The sequence below is a fragment of the Aotus nancymaae genome, unplaced genomic scaffold (genome assembly GCF_030222135.1).
Source record: "Aotus nancymaae isolate 86718 unplaced genomic scaffold, 86718_ANA_hifiasm-v0.15.2.pri h1tg000040l, whole genome shotgun sequence".
Taxonomy (NCBI): Eukaryota; Metazoa; Chordata; class Mammalia; order Primates; family Aotidae; genus Aotus; species Aotus nancymaae.
This window is the reverse complement of record NW_026988454.1, coordinates 75734848-75742676: the sequence shown is the minus strand read 5'-3', so window position 1 is coordinate 75742676 and position 7829 is coordinate 75734848.

The window sequence follows — 7829 nt, the reverse complement described above, 5'->3', positions numbered from 1 at the left end:
CCTTTTTTTTTTTTGGTGGTTGCTTTTTCACATTCAGACTAAAAAGAACCTTTTTGTTTATTAGATCCCTTTTATGTACTAATACACAACTTTGGTTTGTTAGCAGCATTGTTGATTTAGTAGTAAGCAGTTAGATTTTGGGGTACTTTGACACCTCTCTACCTTTTCCAAAAAAATGCATAGATATTGTCTGATATCTGGAATTTTTAAATGAGAAGTTTAGTCACTTACATTATGATTAAAATGATTTTAAACATTGCTTGTTTAAAATAACCAGTGCCTTTAGGAAGGTTGGCACACTACACTATCTGTCCTTTATTCTTCAGGATAAATGGTTTACTACATTCTTTTCAAAGAATATGTTTAATAGTGGGGGGCGGGGTTGTTTCCTGGGAGAATACTAGGTAAGACTATACTAAAGGGAGAGAAAATAACAAAGGGAGAATAGAAAAAAATAAAACAAAAAGCCAGGTCACAGTTCTTTAAGGCAGATGTTCCCCATTCCATAGCATTGCCTAAACTTTCAAGATTATCGGAAATTTCTGTTGCTCCTTGATATGGTTAGGATCTGTGTCCCCACCCAAATCTCATCTTGAATTATAATCCCCGTAATCCCCAGGTGTCAAGGTGGGTCAGGTGGAGGTGATTCAATCATGGAGGAAATTGTAATCCCCATAATCCCTATGTTTCAAGAGACCAGGTGGAGGGGATTGGATCATGGGGGCAGTTTTCCCCATGCTGTTCTTGTGATAGTGAGTTCTCATGAGATCTGATGGTTTTATGAGGGGTTCTTCCCCCTTCACTCTGTCACTCTTCACCTTTCTGCTGCCTTGTGAAGAAGGTGCCTTTCTACCCCTTCACCTTCCACATGATTGTAAGTTTCCTGAGGCCTCCCCAGCCACACTGAACTGTGAGTCAGTTAAAACAGTTTCCTTTATAAATTACCCAGTCTCAGGCAGTTCATTATAGCACTGTTAAAATGAACTAATAATGTAAATTGATACCACAGAGAGTGGGGTGCTGCTATAAAGTTACCCAAAGATGTGGAAATGACTTTAGAACTGGGTGACAGACAGATGTTGGAACAGTTTGGTGGGAAAGCTCAGAAGACTTGAGATATGGGAAAGTTTGGAGTGTCCTAGAGATTTGTTGAATGGCTTTGGCCAAATGCTGATAGTGATATGCGGAGGTGGTCTCAGGCTGAGATGAGGAACTTCTTGAGAACTAGAGCAAAGGTTGCTCTGGCTATGCTTTAGCAAAGAGACTGGCAGCATTTTGCCCCTGGCCTGGAGACCTGTGGAACTTTGAACTTGAGAGAGATGATCTGAAATTGGAACTTATGTTTAAAAGGGAAGAAGAGCATAAAAGTTCATAAATTTGCAGCCTGAGGATACAATAGAAAAGAAAAACCTAGTTTCAAGATGGCTGCAGAAATTAGCATAAGTAACAAGGAGCCAAATGTTAATTACCAAGACAATGGGGAAAATGTTTCCAGGGCATATCAGAGGCCATTATGGCAGGTCCTCCCATCAAAAGCTAGGAGGCCTAGGAGGAAAAAATAGTTTCTCAGGTTGGGCCCAGGGCTTTGCTGCTTTGTACAGCCTTGGGACTTGGTGCTCTGTGTCCCAGCTGTGGCTAAAAGGGGCCAACATATAGCTCAGGCTGTTGCTTCAGAGGGTGCAAAGCCCAAGTTTTGGCAGCTTACACATGGTGTTGGGCCTGTGGGTACACAGAAGTAAAGAATTGAGGTTTGGGAACTTTTGCCTCAATTTCAGAGGTTGTACGGAAATGCCTGGATGTCCAGGTAGAAGTTTGGGGCAAGGGTGGAGTCCTCATGGAGAACCTAAGTTAGAGCAGTGCAGAAGGGATATGTGGGGTTGGAGCCTCTGACAGAGCCCAATGGGGCGCCACCTAGTGGAGCTGTGAGGAGGTCACTGTCCTTTAGACCCTAGAATGGTAGATCCACTGACAGCTTGCACTGGGCACCTGGAAAAGCTGCAGACACTCAAAACCAGCCTGTGAAAGCAGCTAGGGGGTGGGGGGTTACTGTACCCTGCAAAGCCACAGGAGTGGAGCTTCCCAAGATCATGGGAACTCACCTCTTGCATCAGTGTGACCTGGATGGGAGACATGGAGTCAAAGGTGATCATTTTGAAACTTTAAGGTTTAATGACTGCTCTATTGGACTTTGGACTTGTACGGGGCCTATAGCCCCTTCATTTTGGGGAATTTATCCCATTTGGAATGGGTATATTTACCCAATGCCTGTACCCTCATTATATATAGGAAGTAACCAACTTGCTTTTGATTTTACAAGCTTGTATGCAGAAAGGACTTGCCTTATCTCAGATAAGACTTTGGACTTAGACTTTTGGATTAATGTTGGAATGAATTAAGACTTTGGTGACCTATTGGGAAGGCATGATTGTGTTTTGAAATGTGAAAGGGACATGAGATTTTGGAGGGGCCAGGGTGGAATGATATGGTTAGTCTTTGTGTTCTCACCCAAATCTTATCTTGAAATGTAATCCCCATAATCCCTGTGTTGAGAGAGAGACCAGGCATAGGCGATTGGATCATGGAGGTGGTTTTCCCTGTGCTGTACTCATGATAGTGATTGAGTTCTCATGATATATGATGGTTTTATAAGGGGCTCTTCCCTTTTCCCTCTGCCACTCTTCTTCCTGCTACCTTGTGAAGAAGGTGCCTTGCTTCCCCTTCACCTTTCACCATGATTGTAAGTTTCCTGAGGGCTCCCAGCTGTGCTGAACTGTGAGTCAATTAAACCTCTTTCCTTTATAAATTACCCAGTCTCAGGCAGTTATTTATAGAAGTATTAAAACAGGCTAATACACTCCTATCTTTTTTTTAAGTTTGTTTCAAAGTGATTTTCAGGGAGAGAGTTAAGGCAGAAGTGATTGACTCATGGGCATCTGTCTACAGAGTACAAAGAGCCACTTACTAAGTTAACAGCAGAAATGGTGAAAGCAGAGTCTCTTCCGATATTTCCATGAATAAGCACCATTGTATGTTCCTCCTATCATATTGTAGATATGGATTGCTGTATGTAACTTCTGTAATTCATCAAATGACTTCAACCTCTAACAGTAACACAGGAACTAAGGTGCCAAAAGTCCACCAGCGTAAGCGTTTTCCTGTCATCTGAAAGAATGATGCCTTACTAATGGTGCTGAGAGTCCATGTGGGGAAGAGACTCAGGAGTCCCATTACAAAGTTTTCCCTGCTTAAAAAGAATATTGTTTTGCTGTAATGCCCATAACATGATTTATTTTAGAATGTTTTTCTTTAAACTGTGAGCCTTTATCAGCTTGAGAGAAATGTGTTAGGCACAACCTCCATGGAAACACTAAAAACATCTGTGATCCAAGTCTACAGTAGTTGGGAGATTAAACTTGTGATCAGATTTCTTAGATGATGGTTTCTCTTCTTACTGTTAAAATTTCTGTTGATTTTGGCTTTCTTGTGTATTAGCAAAAGTAAATTGGAATGGAGCAGACAATTAAGAACTGGATGTCTAAATCCTTGTTCACATACTTATAATAAATTTCTTACAAATTATGATATGCTTCCTTATAAATATTTTTCTCAAAAAGATTTCTCTAGAAATATAACCACAAACTTTTCTTTATTATTAATAGTAAACTATTAATAGTTTATCTCAGGTTTACCATCTAGAAGATTGGGCTAAATGACACCCAAAGATCCTTTCAGACCTAATCTTTCTGACTCGAGTATTCTACAATTGCACAGGACTTCCTTGATTGTTAACCTACAACTATGTGTAAGTGTTGACAGGCCTGTTAGAAAATATTTCCAATTTTAGAGAAGAAAATTCCATTTCATGGGGGAAAAAAAGGACTAAAAACATCCAGACTTATTTCTGCATGCTTACGTTGTTTTCTTTTGCTCAGCAGAAGGGTAAATTCAAATTAGATTGTGCTTTTCTATAAAACTGTAATTTGTAATGGGCTTAAAAGTTTCTAAAATATAATCATTTTTCCAGTGTTTCTGGGTTAGATCCAATAACTCTGGTTGACTAAGTTTCAATTTACCTCCCTAGTATCTACTCTGGAATTCTTGGCCACAGATATCTTGGGGAAAGGAAAATGAAAAAATTATATAGGCCTTCCATGGGCCAGTATTTCAGACTTACTTCTTGGCTAATAAATTCCATGAGCTCCATCTTCTTTACTGAGTAAAGCAATGGTTGTAGACTATAGAAATGAAATAAAGGCCAAAATAAACTTTTGGTAAATAACCTAAGAAACATACCAGAAACCGTATTTATTCATATAGTAGTCTCTAGGCAGAAACATAAAGTGAGCACAATATATTTGTGAGGGAAAGAACAACAGGGACTTAAGATGGAGATGGTGAATTATGAGGACATTGTACAAGAAATCAGTGGCATAAAAAATAAATTATAGAAGTAAGATGTTAAAACATTTTTACTGGAAGACCCTCAGACAATACAAATAAAACACTCTAAAAACATAAATCAGAATTAGTATTTGGAATAAAGAAATGCCTCAAAATCTATTTTTCCAATTTAATCAGTAACACAGAATTAATTCACTAATTATTATGTAATGGGCACATTGCATGGCTGTGTCTCTTAAAACAGTCTTACTTTCTGGTGGTTCATATTGGTGGTCACAGCTTTCCTACCGTGATTTAGGACATAGTAAAATGGGGAAGTTACTGGACTGTTTCATGAATGGCCATGAATTTATGAGAGATTAAATTTGGCTCTTCCCAATTAACAGGAAAAGATAAAATGTATTTTAAAAGTGGTGGTATATTATATATAATATACCACTTTAAAGCATAGCAGCTTCTCTGAATTCATATTTCAAAAACCTTGAATGATAAACAGGGAAGGTGTTATTTTTCTAATCTAACTTCTGGGAAAAGTAAGCAGATGCTTTATGAAACTGCTAAAAGTCAGAAAACTAATTAGAAGAATATCAATACTGAAATTTATTTTCAGATCTAAGTATGCTCCTTATCCCATATTAAATTCTAAAAGGAAAAAAATCATCCTAGCAATTTCTCCTTTTTATTGCATAAACAGAAAAGTTTAAGGGTAGTTGACTAAAATCTAACTGTTGTCTGTATGTGAGGAAAATGAAGTAAGCAAAGATACACTAGAAAATAAATGATAAGCAAAAGCACGGTAAGGGACTACCAAGAAATAAAAGAGGATTAAAATCAATGTTAACTTGCATTAAATTTAGAGCTAAAGCATTAAACAACATGAAAAGGGGTATTTTACAAAGTTAGTTCACAATGAAGATTTATGTACTAAATAATATAGCATGAACATTAATAAAACACAATGTCAAGAAATTCGAAGAGTCATATACAGAAACATATTCATAGTAGGAAATATTAACTCACTGGTCTTACTTCATAACTCTTCAAAAAGAGAAAGAAGACCTAAGTATCATAATGAATAGGATAGGATAGGTTTAATTAACATATTAAACACTAAATTTGTAAAAGGAAAAAAATCTTTAAAAAAAAAATCCTTAGGGAATATCAACAGAAATTTAAAGTTTTAGGTGATTCAATACAGTTTAAAAGCTAGTAATAACACATAATTGCTTCTGGTAGTATGGCAGACAAGACATTCTATAAAGATTTACATTAACATAAAACACTCAGATACTGAATAAATGACAATACATATAATTTAAGATGTATTGCTAAGCTTACAAGAGAGTTAAGTTTATCTGTGAACACTGGAAATATTTAAGAAAAGCTAAAACTATACAGATAGTTGAACACTGATGCAGAATATGTTGCTTTCTTAGGGGGCAAAAGCCAATACTAAGAAACCAGAATTTCAAAAATTAGTCACCTAGAGTGAGAAGGGACTAAGTCTTGGGGCCAGACAAAGGGGTAGGGTTGCTGAGTCCACTTTAGACACATATATAAGGCTAGGACACATGAGGGACCTATAGATCCATGAAAGTATGGGCAATATAATGCTTGCCAATCTGTGAAGGGACTTGACTAAGAAACCTATTCTGACTAAGAATGCAAGTTGGGGCTTTGAATTTCTGCTACCTCAAAGACAAAAGAATCTATACTTGTGGAAATTTAATAGCATGGCTGCAGTTGGTAGTATCCCAACTTATCAAGAAGAAGTAAATGTGACTCTTCCTGGAAGAAAAATATTCTTAGTTTAGGTCTTTTAGGAATCACCTACATTAAATTTAGCCAAATATAAACTTACAATTAAAACTGGTCAAATATATCAGAATATAATCTGCTAAGAACAGATTCAATAGAAAAACATAAATTCTGTTTTACAAAGACTACTAATCTTTGAATAGATACATATAATTAAAATTATTTATGAAATATTTTTAAAATATAAAGGATGATTTTGCAATAGAAGACACAGAAGTAAGTGAGTTGCTGAAAAAGAACATAGAATAGAAACAAGCAAATATTTAAAGAGATAATGTCTAGTAGGAGATCTAAATCCATCGATGCAAGAAATGGGATAAATAAAAAGAAATACATACCTAGAGACCGTAGTGTAAATGCTGAATAGCAAAGGCAAAGAGGCAACGTTAAACACAAATGGAGAGAAAAGAAAAATTCCTATAAAGCAATAATAAATTAAAGCAAATATTTAATAGCAGAAGGGGATCTATAATAATAGAAAATAATGTATAAAATGCTGAGAGAAAGTAACTGTGAGTAACCTAGAAAACAGTGATTGCTAAAACAGCAACAATAAATAATAAAAATCAGAAATAATTTTTAGAATAAAAAAAATAATACCACTAAAAGGGATGTATAAAGAACTAGATGAACATAGCATGTAATCTAGGTGTGGGGTTTGGGAAAAGTTAGAACACTCTAAAATCCTAGTTATTTTTGAAAGAAGGGTAAAGATATACATTAACTATAGATTTTGTTATTCTAAATATCATGGTTAAATGAAAGAATACAAATGGTAAGTATAAATTTCAAGTTAGCAAAGAGAGAAAACAGAATAAGGAAAAGTTTAAAAGCAGACAATCTAAAAGAGGGAAGAAGCAGTAAAAAAGCATGATAAATGAAGAAAAAACACTATATGATAGAAAAAAATCCAGATATATAAATGTATTTGTTTAAGCTCCCCAATAAATGAGATTGCTAAGTAGTATACATTAAAAAGTCAAATGATATGCTATTTATGAAAGATGCTCCTAAAATCTAAGGTTACAGAAAACTGAAGATGAAAGAAACAATAAGCCAAGTACATATTAACAAAATAAGGACTGAGTTACTAAACAACAATTAGAAAAGTTAGACATAAAGACCCAAAACCATATATAGCTATAAAGAAGATGACCACACAACAATAAATGGTTCAGTTTACCAGAGGGATATGAAAAATTTAAACTTGCAAGTACCTAATAAAAGAAGCTCTAAATACATCAAGCAAATTTTGTCAAATCAACTCTTTTCAAAAGATCTCTCTGTAACCAATTGGTAAAAAAGTTTTAGTAAGGATATAATACATTGAACAACTCACTAAGATTGACTTAATGAACCTGCAATTATATAATATGTATTTTTCTCAAGCAACCAGAGATCTTTTATAAGACAGTCATACAATAGGCAATAAAGTGAATGTCAATACACTTCCAAGTTCTGGTATCACATAGATTGCATTGTCCAATCACAATGCAATTAAACTAAAAATCAGTAACAAAGAGATACTCCCAAACAGCTCTATACTTACAAAAGCTAATAGACTACTTGTCTAAAAAGGTTATGATCCAAACAAATGAAACATGAACTTT